We start from the raw sequence: 24,432 nt of genomic DNA, 5'->3' as shown, positions 1-24,432 counted from the left end.
ACTCCATAAAAATATCTTTCCACACTCTATTTGCTGATGAAGTGATCTACTCAAAATTAATTACAGTTTGTTTCTATTAATTGCAAGTTGTAATTTAAAAGTGAAGTTAAAAATTAACATGTATTAAACCCTTTCCTATGGAAATAAAAAATGTTTAGCTTTTCCTGGATTATTCCCATAATTTTTTGCCTCGTTCTATGCCATGAGATTAGTGAATAAACAGGTGATTTTTAAAAGTTAACAAAGTAAACAGTTGAGGAAATGTAGATGAATTTGGGAATGGTCCATTTAAAGTAAGGCACTTTTAAATTCCATGAATACTCTAAGGTGGTTTCTGCACGGGCCAAAACCAGCGCCCTAGGGATGGTAAAAACACTCTCCCTGGGGCGCTGTTCACACAGCTGCCACTACTGCAGTGCAGAAGCGCCATGTTTCCCCTCAAAATGATGGGAAAACGCTCCTTTCCTAACTTGCTCAATGAGCGAGTTATTTGGAAAGAGATGTCTTCCCGTTGGCGCCATGCAAAGCGCACCGATGTGAGGGTGCCACTTTTAGGTACTGCTGGTTTGGTTTGTTTACCTACCTTTTCTCCCTGTAAGGCTCTGGAGGGCAGGAGGAACACACCCACACTGTCCTCTGACCCCCCCGGGGAATCGGAGGGCAGCATGGGTGTGTCCCTTCCTCTGTCCAGAGCTTCGCAGAGAGAAATGGTAGGTAAACAAAACAAAATGGAGGCGGCTCCATGTGGAGCCACCCCTGTGGCCTGTGGCGGCTTCAGGACTACCTGGATGGGACTGTGCAAACAGTTTTGTGTGTTAGCCTTGCCCTTGACACCACAATATATATTATTTCAAAATATTTTCCTGTTAAACTACATTGTCAGAAGCCACCTCTCATATTTTTTTGTGTTTAGCAGTGTGTCCACTTAGAAGCAGGCCACAGGCAAAAGGTCTGTTTTGCAAAATTAAATCAATGAATGACTTACTCCAGTCAATAGAATCTGGAAGCCTCATTGCCCATGGACATGATCTTGATTACCACACCTCACTGAACTACTGTGATGCAATAAACACTGAAAACCTCCTTGGTATCTGATGTTACATTTCACTACACCTTTCAGAAAATAGCTCTGCAACAAATGGTTGCTTCCGTGCATTTCCTCAACCTATTGATACAATTTCCCTAAAACCAATCAATCCCTCCCTAATCTGATGCCTCAGCCAAATTGAATAACCTGAGTGGAGGCCCCAAAGAGTTACTCTGTATAAAGCCATTCTGTGCTTCCTGATTTAATCTAAGAGCAATTGACTCCATTGTCCTGGGTACTTAGAACAATAGATGAGCTTTTGATTAGCTCAAGCCAGCAAGTCCAGCATGGAAATTCCAAGTAAAATGAAACCTAAGCTTGAAGTTCCCACCAAACCAGCGATCCACCTTATAAAAGAGCTACACACCTTAAGCTCAGTGCTTAATACTGGCTTGCACCTCTCTTGGTCTAGTTGGGTTGAGACACGATATCGTCCTTCGCCTGGATTCAGATGCTGGTCATTTGAATCCTTGCCTTCTCCAAGATCTCTTCAGCTGAATTTAGGTAACGTATGATCCCCACTTCCCCAACTCCCTGCGCTATCATCCAACCTATCATCTCCTCCCTGTTTATATACTAGGAACTGTGTGTATGTACCTTGACTTCTTGCTGTATGATTGCTTGCAAACAAAATTTATATAAAAATATTTAAACTACAATTTGGTCTTTTGTGAATTCTCTGCAGATACGTTTCAAGCCGTTTCTGGTATACGTAGTCTAAAAAGATCCCCTCCCAGCCTGCCTCTCACATTGCCAAGCCGAGTAATTTTCCATTGCTCTATAACTGTTAAGCTGGGTAACATGTGGCTCCACCTGCATGAATTATGCTGGTAGCCAGCAACTTATGCTGCATGTGCAGGAACAACCTAACTGAAATCATCAGGATTTTAATATGCTTAATGGCTTCGCTTCTATCACTTTTTACACAAATTGAGATCAGCTACTTTATTGTAGAAAATGAGGGGAAATAAAGCATTTTAATGATTATACTATCATCGATGCATCATGGAAGCTTGCTAACTTTTTTTAGCACTACATTCCATTTTCTTAAATCAAATGTTTGGTAACTGGGCATAGTTTTTCCAACCAATGTATTCCATCGATCCCTTGATTATTTTCTATTTTTTTCACAAAGGAACCATTTATGAACATATTCAACAGAGCCAAACCAATGGTTCATCTAACTTTGTATTGACTCATTTGATTGGTCATGGCTTTTCGATATCTCCAGCAGAGAAAGCCTGTTAGGTACCGTACCTGAAATCATCTCCATGTAAAATATGTTCTCTGTCATGGAACCAGGCCCATTTGTGCAGTTGGACTTCATTGGAAGTATATTATACTATCATCTGTCTTTTCTCAATTTGGTTCTGATAGCTCCATGTAGTTCCCTGATTTATCGCTATTTCTGTGAATAAATGAAACAGTTCAGAAAATACTTGTACATGTTAAACTATGTCCTGTCATCCATCACTGCTACAGGAGAAGAGCTATAAATACGTGTTTTGTTAGATGCCATCCAGAGATGCTGCTTATCTGTGTAAAATGTGCCCAGAAAGCATCTGTAATTTCTTTCACTGCAGTGCATCTAGCACAAACGCTCACTTGACCCTTCACAACAGGTAACTTCAGAATAGCATAAAATTCAATGTACTGCGAAGCCAAACAAGTTCAGTGTTGAAACCAAATGACCTGTTAAATACAGAGACATTTATCGCTCAGGGCCAGAAAAGAGACTGTTGGTCAGATATGTGTAGTGATGCTCACTTGTTGTTGTTTACTACACCTGAATAGTTGTCAAAGAAATTTTCAGCATTGTCAGTTTTCATCCACTAACAATAAGGCATATGTTGTCCTCAGGTGTCTCTGTCCATCAAAGTGCTGGAGAAAAGAATATGTTATGACGCTATGTAGTATCACATCTTCTGTACTAGGGCTATGAATCTTGTTATGCTCATAAAGTATTTGAGATATTTTTAATACAGGCTATTAAATTATGTATTAAATCAATACATTCCATATGAAGTAAGCAATGAAAGCACTTGCACTGTAAGTGCACAGGCTTTTAATAAAGGGATAGTTGGTAACAAAACAATCACAAGCTCATAATTCAAAGAGAAAACTCGAACCAGTTCTTCAAACTGCAAAGTGATACTGACCATATCACATACCAAATACAATTAATATCTACATAGTGTCTTACTACATCACGTACCCATATGTGTTCATGATATTTTAGAAACTGTTACTGTTCCTTTTAAATAAGTTTTGAGATTTTTTTAAAGGGGGCTGGAATAAAATGCTGACACTAATCAGCATGGTAAAGTTTTTTTTTCCAGTTAAGGTTCAGTTATTAAACATAATTAAAAGTATGTCTCTGTGTGTATATATTTTTTTAAAAAATTAGGATCTCAGAGGAAATAATATGCATTTTTTAAACAAAAAATCATCTGCTTTTGATTAATGTATACAGGTATCCTTTCAATTTTAGTATATGTTGTGCCGGACCAAGCACAGTTTGTACATGTTGCCCCCATCAATACAAATACAAATATTTCTGACATTTACTAGTAAATATAACTTTATTTGCTGGAAGGATGCTGGAAAGTTGCCATAGTAAGAATTTTCATTCTACTCCATGGTACATTTCTCAGACAGCAGACAAGCTGGTTTCTCTGATCACTGCAGCCTTCCATCAGGGGATGTGATATTAATCAGTTCTTTCCCCAGTATATCAGCATGAAACCAGCTGGGAAGTAGCAGCCCTGTTGCGCCTCCACACAGTTCATATTTAAGGTATCAGATGTGCTATTTCAGTACAGAATGTACGAACATGGAATATATAAGCTGACTTTCCACTGGCGCACAGTGCACTCTTTTTGAAGAAGCATCCTTCCACTCTTTTTGAAGATTCTTTAATTCTAGTTGGGTGTTTCAGCACCAGAAGAAAGAATAAGCTGCTTTTGTCTGCTTTCCACTGCCCCCAGTTGATATTCCAGACCTAAAGTATACATAATGAAATTTCACAGCCCAGATATGCAGATATTTATTTTGGGGTTTTTTTTAAAAAAAATCATATGTTTTCATGAAACATTTTGAACCAAGTCACATAATCTCAGTGTGAGTTCTTATTCCCTTCCCTTCTCTCCACACATATACAGCTTGTGCCATCACCACCATTTGGAAATACATTTAATTTTATTTTTTATCAATGCAAATACATTTTTTAATTTAATATAACTCCCAAAACAATATATGGCTGTTTCCCCACGGCCCTTTAATGGCGCCCAGGGGCGGGGACCGGATAAATCACCGTCCCAGGGGAGCCCATTCGCGCAAATCAGCTGCTGCTAAGCAGCTGGCAACAGCGCCCGAGCCTGGCGTCGCTCCCCTCCCCAGAGGCGGCGTCAGGCCACCCTGAAAAAACTAACCCTTTAAAGGGTTGTTTCCCCCGACAAGCGTGTTCCCGGTAGTCGCGAACAGCACCGCCCGGGGGAATACGCTGCCGCTCCTTCCCCGATCCTACTCACCTTGTCCCCATCGTCGGCCTGCTGGCCATCGAGAGCCCTGCCCACGCTGTCCTCCGACCCTGGAGGTCGGGAGGGCAGCGATGGCGTGTGGCACCGACGGCAGCCAACAGGGCTTGATGGGGAACAAGCTGAGTGAACAGGGAAGGAAGGGAAAAGACGACTCCATGCAGAGCCGCCTGCCATCTGCTGGCCTCTCCGGAGGCCGCTTCCGCTGTCTTGCATCGCGAGAACAGCCTCCAGCCTCCGCGGCCAAAATTCTTGCGGCGTGGAAGCATCTCGGCGGACCATCGTGCGGAAACAGCCTATGTGTGTGTACATTAAATGCTGTCTAATTATTTCCAACTCATGGTGACTCTATGAATCAATTCCCTCCAAAACATCCTATCATTGAAGCCTTGTTCAGATCCTGTAAATTGATGGTCATGACTTCCTTTATAGAGTCAATCCATCTCATGTTGGGTTTCTTTTCCTTCTGCCTTCAACTTTTCCTAGTATAATTGTCTTCACCAGTGAATTTTGTCTTTTTACAATATGGCTAAAGAATGATTAGACTCAATTTTGTCATTTTGGTTCCAGGGAAAATTTTGGCTTCATTTGTATTTTTGCTAGTCCACAGTACCCAAAAACTTTCCTCCAACACAATATTTCAAAGGAATCTGGTTTGTCGAAGGCTTTCACGGCCAGATTCAACTGGTTCTGGAGGGTTTTCCGGGCTGTGTGGCCGTGGTCTGGTGGATTTTGTTCCTAACGTTTTGCCTGCATCTGTGGCTGGCATCTTCAGAGGTGTATCACAGAGAAAAGTCTGTTTCTCACTGTGTCTAAGTGAGAAGGGAAAGTTTAGTGTGGTATATTGTCCATGCCCCAGGGTGGGGAACCAATCATTAAGTGTTTGGGTGGAACTTGCTATGCAAAGGTGTGGTTGAGTGCATTGCATTGTGGGTGGGGTTATCAGTCCATTTTTTAAGTACTGGGAGCCAGGCCCTGCATCTTACATCTTACCATGACCCTGGGACATGGACAATATACCACACAGTGAGAAACAGACTTTTCTCTGAGATACACCTCTGAAGATGCCAGCCACAGATGCAGGTGAAACGTTAGGAACAAAATCCACCAGACCACGGCCACACAGCTTGGAAAACCCTCCAGAACCAGGAATCTGGTTTCTTTCTGACAGCTTTTTCTTCCTTGGTTGCCAATGATACGTCCTTACACTTGAGAATCGTTTCTAGCTCCTTCATGGCTGCCCTTCCCAGTCTCAATTTCTTTGTGATTTCTTGGTTGCAGTGTCCCTGTTGTTAATGATAAAGGTAAGGAACACTAAATCTTGAACAATTTCAGTTTCTTCACTGTAAGCCTTAAAGTTGTGTAATCTTCCTATAGTATAGTCATTAGGGTGAGTAAATGTTTTGGGTTCAATTTGTGCTCAAGATTAAAAAACCTGGACATTTTCCTATATACCCATCAGCTTTATTTAGCTTTAAATTTTCTTCAAGTTTTTAAAACTTAAATTCAAAAAATTGCTGGTTTTCACCACTGCCATTTCTCAAGTCTATGGGGATTTTGCAAGCTTTGGTGGTGAGAATTTCAACTGAATGCTTCCTCCTCTGCCACTTCCAAAGTCACAAAGTCACCAACAGTGGTAAGGAGAACTGAATGGTCGGCACTCCCCCTGACCAGCCTTTTCCAAATCCATGTTGACTTGAGAAACACCAGCAGGTGGGAGGGGAAGAACTTTTCTCCCCTCACACCTGCCAGCATTTTCCAAGTCCATGTGGAAAACCACAAGCAAGGGAAGGCGCTGCTGCAAGAGCTGAAAAAGCCAAATCCAGTTTGGCTTTTTCAGCACTAGGATAATTTGCCTCTGCAAAATATACTAGGGGTTTTTTTCCCAGTAAAGAGAAACCCGAAAAACCCCATATGGCTTTTTCAAGTTTTGGGGTGATTTTCAAGTTTTCGGGGTGATTTTCAAGTTTTGGGGTGATTTTTCCGAATTGCAACCTCTAGTAGTCGTTACTTTTATCTTTTTGATGCTCAGCTATCATTCTTCTTTGGCACTTCTTGTTTTAATGTTCATTAATAGTAATTTTAACTCCTTGCCATTTTCTGCCAGCAATGGGGTACCAGTAAGGTGTAGAGGTTAAGATGTTGAATTATGACCTGGGAGACCAAGGTTCAAATCCCTACTCATGCCATGGAAACTTATTGGGTGACCTTGGGTCAGTCACATACTCCCAACTCCAGCCCTGGCTAGTATTTGGATGGGAGAGCTCTAAGAAATAGTCATAATGCAGAGGCAGCCAATGTCAAACCACATCACAAAACACTATGGGATCTCCATAAGACAGCTGTGACTAGAAGGCAAAACATCTGCATATCTCAAATTGTTTATAATGGTATTGTAAATTCTTCTAAAGGTTTCTATTATGGGGGTTTGTGTGTGTGTGAAAAAATATCACCCTGTCCCTGTCCGTAAGTATCCAAACTGAAAGATCCACAAAGATTGCAAAATTCAATGAACCAACATAAGAAATGAAGCATTTTTTTTTAAAAAAAATAATTTTACTTGAGCATTCAATTATATGGACTGGATCTACAACAAAATTTCAGCTCATGCTGAAGCTTTTGTTAAGTGGAAACACAAGAGGACTGAAGTAACTTCTTGCACTGTCAGACACACCATATTCCCAGTTTAATTTTCTGGGTACTATAATACTATAATATATTAGGGAGGAAAGTGGTACATGTTGCAGATCTTGGACAAGCAAAACTGTGCGAAGTCCATTTATGTGTCTGCTTGCACACTGCTGGTTCCAAACCTATATATATATACATATTTAATTTTTTTCTTTCTTTTCCTCCCAAAGAACAATTTGCAAATGTCATTTATTTAAATCCATAACTCTATTGCGTGCATTTTCTACTATGAATCAGGCTTTTATTCTGACAGTTTTATTTCTTATCTGTATAGTAGACTGCCTTTGTGAAAAATATTTTTTCTCACTTAAGCTCACCCTTCCCACACAATCTTACTCTTGAATGTTCACTAGAGGTGTTTTACAATAGAGGGTCATATAGACTGTTAACTGTACTACGGAAATATGCTTTAATTGGAATTACTACTTTTACAAACATGCCTTAAAAGCTCCCCTTCTAAAAAAGAATTTTGGTAGCATCTGGTATAATTATTTTAATGTTTACCCCAAACATACTTGCACACAATGTAGCAGGGTTGGCAACTGACAGACAGTGCAACTGCTAGAAGAATACAGCCATGAAAACAAAAACGTACTACCATATGGTTCATACAAGATCGAATTTATATACAGAAAATAATATACAGACATTGTAAAAGAACATACCGTATAACAAAATTCTTACGTGATATTGAATTAAAAATAGATTCCTAATAAGGCAGGATTTGAAAGCATGTATATCAACACAGATTCTTTGACTGACGACTACCTTTCCAGAAATTTGATGCCATCTGGAGAAAATGACAGTCAAGTTAGCACATACTTTTCGGTATCATTGCAAGTGTAAATAGAGGTTGTATGTAATGGATTGAATTGGAAGAACAAAATCAGATTTTCCCACCTGAAAAATCAACATTAAAAATAGAAAATCTAACCCTAAGATTCACAGCTACACCAAATGCCACATTTACCCACATTTATTTAACCTTTTAAAATGATGATTGCATAAGTTAAGTAGACTTCTGTGTAAACACCAGGTCATTATTGCCTAAGTACGGACTGGACTAAATCTTGATATAAGAGTAGACTAAAATGTGTAGTAGAATTTGTTTTAAAATGTATATGCCTGCTCTCAATCTCAGAAAATTTCAGAGTGGGCTAATAGTGCAATATAACAATTCATCAATAAAACAGCTATCAGAACTAGGGGTACCTGACTCATCTTGTGCTCTCCTATTGTGAGCAGAGAGATGATTGATGATTCAGTGAATGGTTCAGGTTTCTCACAAGGAGTTCAAACCTGTTCATCAGTTTACTTTCCATGCACACGGAACACATTAACCTGCCCCTTTGTGTTGTCACTACCTCAACATGCTTTGATCCTATTTATTAAAACGAAGAATAACCCAAACCAGTAACATCTGTATAATCTTTATGATTTTAAGTATTTCACACAGCCCTGTGGATAGCATAATTGCTCACCCCTAGTATTGAATTATTGACCCAATCATTCATGATATTGAGGGGGAAACCAGTTTAAGTTATTATGTAGCTATGTAGCCACAATTAAAAAATGGAATGAAATCCTTTCACCCCAACTGATGTATAAGCAATGAACTCATGTTTTTTGAGTCAGATTGCAAGAAAAGGTGATATGTCTGGCTCATAAGTAACTGGAACTGATGACAATAGCCCCCCCTTTGTAAAAAAAAAAAGGGGGGAGGGTTATCTTCCATTTTGGTATATATGAAAGACAGAGTTTTCTTTTTGCCTCTGACCATTTTGTATCAGCCGAAAGGTTTAAGGTCAGAGAGAGGATCATGCCCTCTTACCAGCTGCAAGTAGCCCTGTGATCCAACTGCTCTGGTACTGTTCCTTCCAGTGGAGTGGATAAAATTCCAAGTTGTCTGATTTTGTTTTAGCCTTCTTTGTGTTTGTGTGTGTTTTAAGGGGGGAGATACATGGACATTCATGGTCACTATATATTTGGCATCTTTGTGTGCTAAAGGTGTTCACTGCAAAGTTGTCAACATTTCTAATCAAATTGTCCCTTAATTATTAGAACCATTGAGAATGCACTTTTTAAAGAAGGACAAATAGGGCCTCCACTATCAGAACATTTTTATTTATGAATTTACCTTATTTATAGTCTGCCTTTCTCACTGAGGCATATTTCTCACTCAAGGAATAGTATGCATATGTTAAATCAATGCAGTCAATCAGATAGATCTGTGAACTTGGATAAGGGCAAATCCAATATTTTATGCTTGGCATGACAACATTGTCTCACAGAAACTTCTAAATCTTCAAAGGAGCAAAATCTGACCATCATTTTAGATGTAGCAAGTATTGTACACTTAAGTACAATCAATCTTACTTTTCATTTTCCCCCAGCTATACAATCTTTACTTTTTTACTTGAAAAAAATATGCACACTTTATAGCCCCACTCTATGAATTATTTATTGTCATGTATTTATCTGCATAGTGTATACCATAGACTTCACCCTAAATACATCATTTTAAAAGACAATTCTGTCATAATGACTATTTCATTATGTGTAATTCATCAATGTTTATAGTTATATTAAGCTATGAGTAAAGGTTTACTGCCTTTTTATCTTCATTATAGGTAGTAATAAGTTCTCACTTTACTAAAGAATGAAAGAAAATATGGGATGAACTATGAGTATATCTGCTTGAATGTAATTCTTATTTGCTGTTTCTCTAATAGTACTCTCACAAACTACAAACAACATCAGTCACTGAAGACTAACTGCTGTGCAGTGATAGAAAATATATGCTTGCCTTACAGTCATGTTTTTTAATTCTCTTGCAAGAGATATTATTCATAATGGAGATTGTAGATCTTAACTACTCATTTCAGAAAGTATGTCAGAATTGTTTATTGAAAACTAAAGTTGGTAGATTACTTATTCAAAAAGGCAAATGATATAGGACCAGTGATCATGTAAGATTATTCTGAATACCTACTATTTAAAACAGAAAATTCAGTTCCAGTTCTCCTTTGTGTGATATTTTTGCATAAATAAATCAGCATTATAATTACCGGTGGATTACTATGTCAGTTCCTGGCATGTTTCTAAATTGTAGCGCCCACCAGAAGCTGCAGGGTTCTGGCTTTTTTAAAGTGTAGGATTATGATTGAACCAATAAAAATCAAACTTAGCTTCGTCCTCTAAGAGCAGTTTTTGGGGCTTATGTAAGCAAAATCAAAGCCTATGGACTCTAATTACATTACCCCTTGAATCCTGGCATGGAGTGAAGAATTCAATATTTTGGATATTGTATTATGATCATATTTGTGACACTTCTGGAAAATTACACATTCAACCATGATGCAATGTTAATAATGACTCTTTCACAAATTCTCTTTATTATAGGACAGGGGTCCCAACTTTTTTGAACCTGCGGGTATCTTTGAATGTATGAAACAATGTGGCAGGTGCAACCACAAAATGGCCTTCACAGATGATAGAGCCAAACACAGAATATCTGGGAGTAAGATTATGTGTAACTCTAATAATAGTTCATCAGCATTTCTGTGTAACAGGGTGCTTTTTATAATGAATGTAAGCTAGTCCTGCTCAGCTAGTTTGACATTATTTAATGGAAAATGAATAAATTAAAACAATTTAACCAGGAATGGCATGCTCAATAATTCCGCAGTTCATAGACTCATGGATTCAGAAGGAAAATTTGCTGGCTAAAGCAAAAAGTTTCATTTACCAGACTGTCTGCCACCAGTTTTATTGCCACATCCAAAAATGCAGTGGATGGCTTTGCAAGTGAATCTTCCTCTCCCCCTGCACTTGCCTTGGAAGAGGGGTGAATCCCTGGCACTAGAATGTGGCATTGGATGTGGTGCCAGCATCACAGCATCCCTTCCACTGCCATCATAGTGGGAGCAGACTGGGGACATGGCCAGGGGAGGAGACAATATTTGTCAGCTTCCTTCCAGACATTCACTGCCAGTAGACAATTTATACTTAACCACTGAAAAGGTGGCATAAGTCTGTTGAGCCCCATGGGGGCTTCTCAGCAGCAGGGAGAATTTTTTTTTGCTTTGCAAGCCTCCCTATGCCACTGGGAAGCCTGTATGGGAGGGATGGAACCATTTGGATGGGGCTGCCCATGATCTAGAATTAGCATGTGATGGACCATAGAGAAGGTAACTGTAGAAAACTACCTGCATGTTAAATTGCACTTAGCAATTAAGAAAATGAGATGAATTGTTTTTTGCCTCCTTACCATGTACTAAAATGTCAAGCAGATTAAGGTGAAGAATTGAGAGAAAATATCATAATGTACTTGCAAAACTATAGGATGCCTAGGTTAAGACTCTTTCTTTAGTTCTTTCAAAAAAAATTCAGAGATTATAGATCTACTTTTTTCTCAAGGATCTGCAGCTTCCTTGAACATGTTCATAGTTCCATGGGGTCTTAAGCATCACCCTACTGGTGGTATCATTTTACACTTGTTTGAACTGTCATCAATGTTCATGACTTGTACAAAAAACAGACTCAAGGAATATTCTGAATGCCATTATATATAATACATTAATTTAGAATCTTCAAGAAAAGGGGAAAAAGATAATGTAATTAGTGATGTTCATTAATGCAGATCAAAATCAAGGACATGTCAAACAAAAGAAAAGGAAAGCATTCATAGGGAATAGCACAAAAAGTGACATACATGTTATGATTGTGCATTTTTCTATTTACCTTGGAAGTGTATTCATGTAATAAGTTTGTGACGCTTGAAAGACATATTAAAAGGACTGCATTGCCACCACAGTAAAGGAGCACTGGGAATAGTTTCCTGGAAAGGAGAAGTAAGGTAGATTTGTGCTAAGGGCATCCATTTCTCTGCTTTCATGATGCTTACCAATTTCTTTGAGGCATCCATCTTGTCAACGTGGAAGATGAAAAGTATTCTTCACTGTTTCTTGCTCTTTCCCCAGATAAATTAGCCTGTCACAACACCCTTAGACAATATATGATATGCCTAAACACACCTAGAATTGCTTTGCATTTGTTTGTGCCTTCTTTGTTCACAAACAGAAAATGGTCCAAGCAGTGGAACAGTGGTTACTGCTTGCTGTCTAAGTGGACATTCAAGCAGTTTGCTTAAGCTGTGAAATGCCAAGTTACATTCCAAATTCTCAAAGGTGCTATGAAATAATAGCCAAGGTGAAATTTATAAACGTGTGATTTAGTGGGGACAATAGAAGGAAAGGAAATTTAAATTTTGTGTTTTTAACTGATCCATCCAAACTCCAAGTGCACTATTTCTAATGATGATTCACACCACGTTCTCAAGCAGGGTAGGTTTGTTCAAAGTAACGCTAGGTTTGTTCAAAGTTTGAAAGTAAGGGAGATTTTGATTAGGCTTGTACTCCTATACTAATCTTGCACAGTGATTGCATTGATTTTTATCAAATATTAATATGTCAAAGATATAGCTACTACTACAACCTTTCCTTGGCTTCATGGGCTAAATTCTATAACTCTTCCACATATTTAAACCATCTTCCTTTTCTTGTTCCAGGACTAAAAATAAAAGAATAACAGTATGTTGTGAGGCAGGTATATTATGTATTTGGTAACTGCAGTGGAATAAACAATGTATTATGTATTTATTTAAATTTATGTACCACTATTGTACATAACATCAGCACTCAAGGTAACTTACAATCCCAAAATCATTTTGATTACATCATTAAACATAAATCATTATATTTTGGGATATGCTAATGACATCAGTTCTTATAGAATTTGAAGATCTTCAATAAAAACATATTCAATTCCTACATTAATGTCTACGAAGTTGTTGGTGATATCACATCCAAGAGGGATGAATTATCACTTCTCCTGAGTCTGTATTAACTTCCCCTCATAGTGTAGGTTTTCACAAGAAGGCCATAATCATAGGCGGTTTCTGCACGGGCAGAAAGCAATGGCTTCAGCCCGGTAAAACACTGTTTTGGCAGGGACCCTTCGCACAGGCGCCGCTGCCAAATCGATGCAGCAGTGCTCTGTGCCCGCCCAAACGGTGTATTTAAAACTCGCTTGGGGAGCGAGTTTTCCTGCAAACGCCGGCTTCCATCTGCTGCCATGCGAACGGCAGCAGGTGGAAGCCGGCGTTTTCCCCTCCCGGCCCAAACACCTTCTGCTGGCAGCCACGTTACCTTCTGCTGGCAGCCACATTACCTTCTGCTGGCAGCCACGTCGCTCTATCGTCGCTCTGAGGAGGGAAGGGGACACGCCCCCTGGTCTCCAGTGCTTCAGCCATCGCTGTGGCCATGGGGGCGTGTCCCCTTCCCTCCTCAGAGCGACGATGCTGCTTGAACGGCTACCAACAGAAGCTAACTGGCATTTGACCCCAGCGGGGCTGGGGAGGGATCTCTGGCGCTTTGTCGCGGAGCTTGCTCCCACAGTTGCGCATCCCATGGGGCCGTTTGTGCGAACGGCCCCATAGCCTGCATCGGCATGATTGAAAATGCCGATGCAGGAATCTCTCAACAACTGGTGCAGAAACCGCCATAGATTTCACACCTTATAGAGGTTGAACTGGAAGAAGGTCTTTTAAATGCTTTGTGTCCAAGTAATATGTGGTTCCAAAAAGCTAAACCAGCTTCTTTAATTGGTATCTGAAGCACACTGAGAACTGAGAATGTGTATACCAAAGTTCTCAAACCAAAAATTACACCCCAAAAGTGTCTTTCAGACATTCTGTGTATTTAAGGGGCTGGGGTTGGGGGTGGTGGTGGGAAATTATGAAATCTTCCAGAATTATGGAGAGAAACTGTAAAAGAAAATCAGGCGATATAGGGATTTTTTCTGAGCATTTCAGGCAAGCGTTTTAAAGTAAAATCAACTCCTCACACCTCATAGAAAACTCCAAGTTTGAAGGGGATTGGACAAAGGGGCCTGAATTTTCTGACCTTTCAACAAAGTGTTCCCTCCAGCCATCTCAGCTTCCACTGTTTCTTATGGGAAAAATATCATGCTTCAGTCTAATCTAACAAACCAACCTCTAATCCCCCTCCTGAGATTCTGGTCATTTCCGCACCATCATGCTGTGGGGGTGCATCAGCATAAATGACGCCGATGCAACGCCCCAGGATCATTTGCATGGACAGTCCTGATAGGGGTGGGGAAGACGGCATAGTCTGTGCAGAGGCTGTGCCATCCCCCGAATGCCTTACTGTCCCCTCCAGCCTTCCGGCACGTCGCACAGGCCAGGAGACACCCCCCCTGCCCTGCGCGACAACTCTGGAGTCACAGGGCAGGGGGGGCATATCCCCTGGCCTGTGAGATGCACCTGAAGGCTGGAGGGGATGGTAAAGCATTTGGGAAAGGGGGGAAATGGCGCCTTCCAGCCACTGCCATTCGCACAGCAGCGGTTGGAAGATGCTGCTTCCGAAAAACCTCGCTCAGGGAGCAAGGTTCGGAAGTAGCGTCTTCCCGCCACTCAGGGGTTGAGAGGCTGGCACTGCTGCGATGTAGCAGTGACAGCCATGTGAATCCCTCCCCAGGGACAGTGTTTTTAGCGTGCCTGGGGTGCTTTTTACCGCCTGTGTGGAAAGGGCCCAAGAAAGAGGATTCTGAAACTCCAACAGCAAACAAAACATAACAAACTACAAGTATAACCCCCAAAAAGATCACCCCCACAGAACAAAGCAATCAAAGCAGTGAAAGCTGCTTTTAGATCCCTTTCAGAAGAGAGAGGTGGGGTATAAATCGAAACTCTTATTTTATGGTAAATATATAAATACAACAAATGTACTGTACTCATCTCTGAGTATTTTTCACTGTTATCCTTTATCAAAATTGTACTTCGATCATCTTTTAGAAATACCTGATAAGGCTTGCAGTGCTGCCTTCTGCACAGCAGGAATGTACAACTGTGTCCCTTGTTACTTTTCATTTTCCTTTGTTGTCATTGGGAACCTTTTTGTTTTGCTCACTTTCATGCTTGTATTCCCATGATGTTGGTGTCTTTTATACCATATACTATTTGTTTGCCATTTATATCACATTTTTGTGCCATTGACTTTAAAAAAAATAGAATTATATGAATGTCATGTAAACATTTGACAAATGGAAAGGAAAATGGCATGAAAAAAGACAGGTTTGATTTGCACGACAGAAATGAAAATTAATCAAGGACTTCTGAACTGAAACAGTTGGGCTGCAAAATTTAGCATCTCCCCTACTGTGGACTTATTACTAACTATATGTGATTTATTGTTTGAGGCTATTTAATTTAGGACAAAGAGCAGTCCAACTCAATGCAATGTTTGCATAAAAGAAAATTCCACTGGGTACAATGATGGAGCATACTCCTCAAATAACTGTGCTTAGGATTGTAGCCTTTAGTGACTAACAGCAGATCCTTAGATCTGGAGGAGTGGGAAACAAATTTGGTTTACCAGATAAGAGTCTGCTGCTCATATGGAGGAATGGGAATCAAACCTCGTTCTCCAGATTAGAGTCCACCCGCTATTAACCATGATACCGCTGGTATTCTAATTTTTTAAAAAAAATAGCATCCATTTTATGATGGATGAAAGCACCTTTAGGAAGCTTTAGAAAGAAAACTCAGCCACATTTTTCTTTAATGTCGCTCAGTTTTCCTCTTACTTATAGCTATCATCCCACATGACTTTTTGAACAACAGATCTTTTGATCCACAATATAGCCTTTTCAAGAAGTTAGACTCCCTCCTCCCTTTTTCACCAATGAAAACCTGGTTGGATCCAACCCATTAAATTTATTGATCTATCAAATATTAACATTCCCTCCTTTATCTTGGATCTCAGGACATAAGTCTGGTAACAACCATAAGAAAACATTTTTGTAAATTAACTATTAAAAACCACAGATAATAAGCATTAATATTAGTCTACAGTCATCTTATACCTCCCACTTTCAGACTGCCCTATAAGCTCTTTAAAACACCTCTATTTTACCAGAAGATCCCTTGATCTTTTCCAGGAGGCTGTTCAAGCCGTTGAAAAGTTTCAAGGCCGTACTCTTGTCAAATATCCTTCCAACAGTAGATCCTGCTCATAATAATGAAGTTGCCATATGGGAACAATACAGTGTTTATAAATGAATGTTTATAACCTTTATTTTAGGTGCCTAGTTCAGTTATCTATGCTAGAAATAGATTCAGCACAGAAATAGTTTCAGGAAGACAAAAAAAGCAACATTCCTTTACTCAACAAGTGATTAACCTGTGGAATTCACAGCCAGACAGCTTTAAAAGAGGATTAGACAAATTTATGGAGGAGAGTTGCATCAATAGCCATTGAAATGATGGTGACTGAAGAGAACCTCCATATTCAGAGTTGGCACTACTTTGAATGATAGTGCTGGGAAGCTGAAACAGGGGAGAACCTAGGTTTATATAGTCTGGGTAATTCTTCACAGGCCAAATATAATGTGTTTAGGCCCTTTTTAAAAGTGTTGTGGTTGGAGGTTTCCCTAGAATTTATCCCCCAAATACTTCTGACCCATTATATTTGGCTGAACTGACAGTCACAAAATTGGTGTCTTTGACAGTTGCTTCCCGCTTGCTTGTGAAAACTATGGCAAGCAGGAAGTGTTCTATTCTCCCCCTTCTGTCCACCATTATGGTGGATTCTCCAGGTAGCCACCATTACAGTGGATTCTCTAAGTAGCCTGCATGTTGTGACAGTATCTGAGTGAGGAGATTTTCAGGTGGGGGGATTCTTGGGTGGGGATTCTTATATGGGAGAATTCTTGGGTGGGGGGATTCTCAGTTGTGCAGTTCACACAGAAACACAGTGTTTCCTGTGCAAACCATGCTGCCCCCAAATGCCAGGATTCCAGTGATTCTAGATGGCCTCTGCACCCGCCAATCAAATGGCAGCACAGGAAACATGGGTTCCTTTAACCCATTTGTGTTGCCTGTGCAGAATCAGCCTTTGTTTGGCTCTCCAGGGCAACAGGCTAGCCATCTGCAAAAAAAAAAAGGTATGTTAAACCATTGGTCTAATCCAGCAGCCTGTAATTAGGTTCCTATGGTATATATTTGATATACTGGTATTTACCTTGTGCAGTGAGGACTGTGTCAGTTACTTCACAACCATAATTTCTGCAAGGCTAAGAAGATAATTTTGCTTGTAAGTGAGCTTTCTATGACACCATAACTGTTATCTAGCCTTCCAATATTTTTTCAGTTATACTCCACACAAGGAGCATTTATAATTGGTGAAGATTAATATCCTACTATTTTCAAGAAATTCATATGAAAATCGAGGAAGAAAATGTGGAAGTGTAAAATAATTATCTAATTGTTTCACTATGAAATCATATATCTGAATATGTGGCTGATGATCAAAGCATAAAAGTAACAGAAAATATGAAGAAATATTCATGAATTTATGCAGCAAAGGATCAACCACATAATCGGAAGGAAATATATGTACAGAAGATTAATGACATGCAATTGGCCTGCAATCACTGCTCTTGTATTACCAAGTGTGTTCTAATCTGATCTCATTCTTATGAAGTACGTTATTAAAATGCTGAATTTTATCAATGCTATAGGTTAATAACAGTGTTGTTTTTATGGAACAGTATTGCTCAATTTAACCCACAATCATGGGAGATATGACCAAGTTTGCCAACTGAAATAAAAAGCTTTGAGTGCCAAAAAATGGTTGAATGACAGCCTTGCTGAAGCTAAGGATAGTTGCATCTGATTAGGGTCTAGATGGGAGACCAGCTGGAAATGCAGTGTATGTTATCTCCACTATTAGAAAAAAGTAGGAATTTATTCTATGTAGTAAATAATTCCTGTTCAGTTTAGAACTACATGTAAGAAAAATAACTGCTTACCAAACTCTGCTAAATGGACGTTCAGTGATAACTATCAAAGCTGTCTATCATAATCTTTTCCTCCTTCATTTCCTATTATTTCTCCTTAGCTATTCTAACCTTGATATTCTCGATAATCATTTTAATTATTGTCCAAATCTTTTTTTGTCCAAATATACTAGGCAGTAGGGGTCATGATACCCACCCTACTTGACAGACAGGGAGTACACAATGTCTCATATTATAGGTACCATGCTACAACGCTTTTCCAAAAGCACCATCTCTCCACTGCACTGCTGTCAAAGCATGGTGTAAAGAAGAAAAAGAGTTTGGATTTATACCCCCCTTTCTCTCCTATAGGAGACTCAATCTCCTTTCTTTTCCCCCTAAGGGGCTTTCAATCTCCTTTCCCTTCCCCCCTCACAACAAACAGCCTGAGAGATGGGTGGGGCTGAGAGAGCTCTGAAGAACTATGACAAGCCTAAGGTCACCCAGCTGGCATATGTTGGAGTGAACAGGATAATCTAGTTCCCCAGATAAGCCTCCACAGCTCAAGTGGCAGAGCAGGGAATCAAACCTGGTTCTCCAGATTAGAGTGCACCTGTTATTAACCACTATGCCACTGCTGCTCCTCAGCCCCAGGTAGTCAAAACACAGTGCAAAATAGCACTTAGAAGCAGGAAGCAATCACACAACTACTAAATCTCTGCTCCCTTAGCCACAAAAGCAGTGTTCCTAACATCTGCCACCTGCACTTCAATTTGCAGAGTGAAATGAGATGAAGGTAGCCCAGAGGTGTATCAGGGAAATTGCACCCCAGGTCAACATCTGCTCTGGGCACTCCCCTACTTTGGGGCAGGGCTCAGGGCAAGGCTCTAGGGTGGCTCAGACAAGCGCCACAGCAACAGGCCGGCTCCTGGGCCAGCCTTCTGCCACAGTGCCCATCTGAGCTGCCCCCACCTCCCAGCAGGCAGTCTCCTGCCCTCCCTAGGCCCTGGGGAGGGCAGAAGCTGGCCTGCAGGGAAGTGAGGAGAGCAGGGTGCTGCAGCTGGCAGACCAGGAGCTGGCCTGCTGCCGCTGTGCCTGTCTGAGCCACCTGTGCCCTCAAGCCCTGCCCCTGAAGGCCTGGGAAGGGAAGGAGGCAGTTTGGATGGGTGCCATGGCTCATCTTTAGGTGCCTCCCCCACGCCAATCCAGCTCTTCCTAGCCAGGTCGGCATGGAAGAGGAGGGTGATGGGGGCGATTTTGCATTCCTCCAGCAGGTGCACCCGGGGTCATTTGACCCCCCTTGTCCCCATGGGTGGTGCACTACCTGCTGTAACCTACTAAGCAACCATAATGACACTAAGGTAGAGCCCCCAAGTACAACAATGGCACCTCTAAGAATGGCTGCTGCCATGCAATTGTTGTGACAAGGTATAGGTCTCAGTAAGGAAAAGTCATTCAAACCAGGTGGCAGTCATATTGCCAAGCCCTCAAACATTAAGGATAGCACTCCCAGTAAGTTGAGAGTACCATCTGGTTCTGCTGTTAGCAATGTGTATGTATGCACGCACGCACGCACGCACGCATGCATGTATATTTGTGTGTTGGAAAATTTATATCCCACTTTTCTGCCCTCACAAGGACCACCAAGACAGCAAAAACAAAGCATATATGATAAACTCACATTTTAAAACATTAAAATCAATCAACTCATTTTCTTTAAAAAATGCATAATTAAAACTATTTAAAACAGAGCGAAATATGTACAAAGGCATTAAAAACTTAATAATAGTAAGCTGCACAATAATAATTAGCCATATTTTCAAATTATAATAATCCCTCCTTGTCGTTGCTGAACTTGCCATCTATTCAAGATACATCTTTGGAACAGGCAAGGCCAAAAATAGGCTACACAAGTGGAGATGATACATGTTCATCTCTAATCCATTCTATCAAGCACTGCTGGGTTTCTCCTTTCAGTGAAGAGCTGACAAGCCACATCTCTGTCCCTTGTAGGGAGAGGTAGAAGAGGCATTATTTTGTTCACACATTTTTCTTTAACTCTAGGCTGAACTGCGAGACAAATGCATGATTCCTTGACCTTGCTGAAAAAATCAACTTCTTTTTTGGAGGGAGGGAGTGCAATAATAAACCAAGACCATGCTTCCTACATATTTATGCCATTCACTTTTGGGACAGTGTTAAAGTCATCTTTAATTTTTTACTGGATATGACTTGAGAATACATTATTTTTTGACCTTCCAAGGTCAAAGTGCTTTTCCCCTTATGGATAAAACTCCATCAATAAAATAGCCGGTTTGAGCCACTATTTTAACTGAAACTATAGAAAGACATTTAAACATTTGGAATGACTAAAGCTAACATGGCATCATAAGATGAGAGACAGTATGTAAATTTGCCAAAATCTGATATGTAAGGTCAGAATAAAGCCCTTTATGTTCATTCCAGAATCAATTGGCAACCAGCATAGACCATGGAACACAGGTGTAATGGATGAAGTGCCAGTTAATAAGCAAGCCATTCCAACTGTCTTTGTATATCAATGCCAATCTGGCAGTCTTTATTTATTTCTTTTTTTTGGTTAACTCTAAAGAGGCAAGCAAGCATACAAGCAGGAATATCATCATTCCCAAATATCAATAGATGTTAGAATCTGTATTTCATTTCTGCTCAGTTGTAATTTTTCCAGTTTTGAATAATGTAGTTGGTCAGTCCTTATAAGCACCGGAAGATAGTTTTCAGACATTATCAGAATTTTAAGGTTTATGTTAGAAACACACAAAGGACACACCTTTCAAGTAGCCACAAAATGAAATAATGCAGGCTAATGAGAAAAATACGATCAGAAAAAATATTTTATTCAAAAATATTACTTGAAGTACTGATAGAAATACTTGACTTGTGTCCTTTAATGCTGAAGAGAAAGTGAGCTTATGTTTTTAGGAAGTCAATCCAATTATTTTTGTAGGTTTCAATAGGGAACATGTTTTTGCTTATAACTTCCCTCTCTACAAATCTGGATAGGGACAGATATCAACTGGTAGTGAACTGAGCTGTACCCTAATATCCTTGGATCCAGGAGTGGTGGATGAAATCTCTCTCTCTCTCTCTCTCTCTCTCTCTCTCTCTCTCTCTCTCTCTCTCTCTCTCTCTCTCTCTCTCTCTCTCTCTCTCTCTCTCTCTCTCTCTCTCTCTCTCTCTCTCTCTCTCTCTCTCTCTCTCTCTCTCTCTCTCTCTCTCTCTTTCATGCGCGTTGGTGCACTCGCACACACACAGGGAGTGGCAGTGAAGGGAATTAATCTTTAGTACAGGGTATCAAGTATATGGCCTAGAGCCAGTTTCCAGGCCATTAGGAGATTTACCAGACATGTGAGCCAGCTGAGACAACCACTCCCTGCTCACAATCTGGCCTGGCAATCCCATTGCAGACTGGCCAATTCAAGCATCCATCACACCCTACTGTGGGCTTGTGTGCCCATCACATCCTACTCCCAATCTGGCCTGAGCCACTCCCATCCCCCAGTACTGATCTGGGCTGCCAAACCTGCTACAAGCTCACCAGCTGAGGCAGCAACCCCTACCCTAATGCCAACTACCTCCCACAGTGCTGCTCTGGGCTGGCAAGCCATTTGAGGCTTACTGGCTGAGGCAGCCATTCTCCCTTGCCCAAGCCTGACCCAACCAAGTTACATTTATGTGATACCTGCCCCTTGTAACAAATCAGTTTGATACTCCTGTTTTAGCGCCCATTTGCTGTTTCCTGTTTCGCCAAGCATTTTTTCTTACTTGCCTAGCTGATTTACAGTGGCACACCTGCAGGAAATAGCCCTGGGAACAAATACTGAAATTGTGCCCTCACAAAAAATATTGTGCCCTCCCTACAAAATTGAGGTAGGTGAGTGGGGCAGGCAGGCAAGTGAGTAAGCAAGCATGGCAAGCAGCAAGAGGTGAGCAAACAAGTAAGTGGGCAAGCGAATGGTGCAGATGAGCAAGCAAGCAGCTGGGTGGGTGAGCAGGTGGGGCAGGAGGGCAGGTCAGGTGGGTAAGCAATGACATGCAGCTCACCCTCCAGCCTTTCTCACCTGATTACTGGCCTGCCCACTCTCTCACTGACCTTCACTTGCCCTTCCTAGACTTTTGGGGGAGGGCTATCAGGTGGCAAATGCACCCCTATGTGACTGAGGTGAGTGATGCCTGGGTTATGAGCCCCCCTTCTCCTTGAATTGGAGGGAGACCTTGCATTGGAGGGAGATTCTGGACCAAACACCATGGTGAAGACAATGAATGTATTAATGTGCTTACCTGCCCAGTGTTGTACTAACTAGTGTTTCTTCCTCTAATACCTTCAACAGTCACCTTATTTTGCATTGTCATTGTTTCACAGCTGCAATTTTATCAGCTAATCTCACCTTTGGAGACACTCCTGAGCCTGGAATCTCAGGCTGATGTCTCAAGCCATTTGGTCAACAATCCAATCATTAATGTTGATGTCTGTCACTTGTTTTTCCCCTAAAAGCCATCGAGTTCCGGGCCATCTTCAAAGTGCTGGTCTTGACCTTTAAGGCCATTAGCGGCATTGGGCCTACATATCTGAGGGATCGCATCTCCCCGTACTGCCCTACTAGGGCCCTCCGGCCTCTTCTACGGGAGGAGGCGGGGTTGCTTGAGGAAATCCCTGGCCCTAAAAGATCCTGGCTGGCCTCCAACAAGGCTGGCTCCTCAACAACTGCTCCTGGCCCTACCTGGTGGAGACAGGCTCCCTAAGGAGACCAGGGCCCATGCTTGGAGAGGTTCTCTTCAGAGTTTCCGCGGAGGTCCTGTAAAAGCGGACCTGTTCACAGCCAGGCTTTTGGCCAGCGGGATGACCATCTGACCCCCATACCATCTTGGTCTCCCGTGGGCAGGGAATGGGGTTGGGATAAGTCGCCATCTGTAAATTGTAAATTTTAAACTGTTTAAATTCTATTAATTTAAAGTTGTTATAGATTGTTTTATATTTGTATTATTATGTTGATGTACACCGCCCTGAGCCCTTCGGGGGAGGGCGGTTTAAAAATGAAATAAATAAATAAATAAATAAATAAATAAAAGGCAGGAACTTTCTTTGCCTATGAAGATTAAGGATTACTCTGCATAACTCAGCTTTTCTTTATAAGAAGCCCACTCTCTTAATACTTAGTATTCAGTATCTCTGGACATCTCTCTGTCTGTGATACTGTTCCACAGCACTGTTCCTCCAGAGCTAAGTGTGAATCACTCAGTTCTGTTCATTGGTCCATTCCGCTCCAAGATCAAATGACTATAATTTTATTGTCCCTCTCCATATATTCCTTATCTATTCCAGACCTATTCCCTAAAAACTGTCTATATCATATGTCTGTGTGGGTATTCTGCTGATTTTATTGCATGCTTGTGTACCCCTATTATCTCTCAATAAAACTGGTTAAACCTTATTGTAGAGAAAGAGGCTGACTGACACTTCTCAAAACGTGGATTAGGATTTTAAAATGCACAACAAAAACTCAGAGGGAGAAATTTTAAATAAAATATTTTTGGGGTTTATTGAGAGCCGCACCTTCTCAATAAACAAAATAATAGGAAGGAATAATCAAAGGTTAAAATAACACAGTAAAACAACAGTAGCATGGCATGAAACTGTAAGCAAAGATCAAAATAGAAAATATTGTGAACCAAGCTGGTCTGGCAGAGTTTAAGTATTCAAAACAAATATGATGACATACAAAAAACAAAGATATGCTCAGGCAGTACAGAGTAACAGGCAATAGAAACAGAATGAAAAGGAAGGTAGATCTAGAGTGAGAGCATTGAAAGCAATTATACAAAATTATTGCTGAATTAGCATAAACGAACCAATCAAACTCTCACACCAATTTGCAAAGACAGCATAGTGTAAAAACATTGTTACTACCAGGTGTAATGCTTAAGGAAGGTCGTTAAAGTCCTAATAAGAAGAAAATACTTTCAGCTGGGTTGTGACTTTTAGCTCAAACAGAATAGAATTAAAGCGATAAAGGCAATTTCTCCACACTTATTCACTCTCCTAAGAGTTTCTTGCAAAAGCTAATTCTCATATACATAGGAAATAAAGGTCTCGTGTTGCCTGGTCTTTTGTTAAGGTAAAAGACTGCTAATTCCCCACTCTAAAAAGGAGGGACTTCCTACCATTTCGGGTGACAATCTGAAATATCTTGCACCTTAATTCCAACTGTTAATTTTGTT

This window comes from Sphaerodactylus townsendi, linkage group LG10 (assembly GCF_021028975.2).
Source record: "Sphaerodactylus townsendi isolate TG3544 linkage group LG10, MPM_Stown_v2.3, whole genome shotgun sequence".
NCBI lineage: Eukaryota > Metazoa > Chordata > Lepidosauria > Squamata > Sphaerodactylidae > Sphaerodactylus > Sphaerodactylus townsendi.
The sequence above is the reverse complement of the archived record's forward strand: the minus strand, read 5'-3'. Positions refer to the sequence as shown.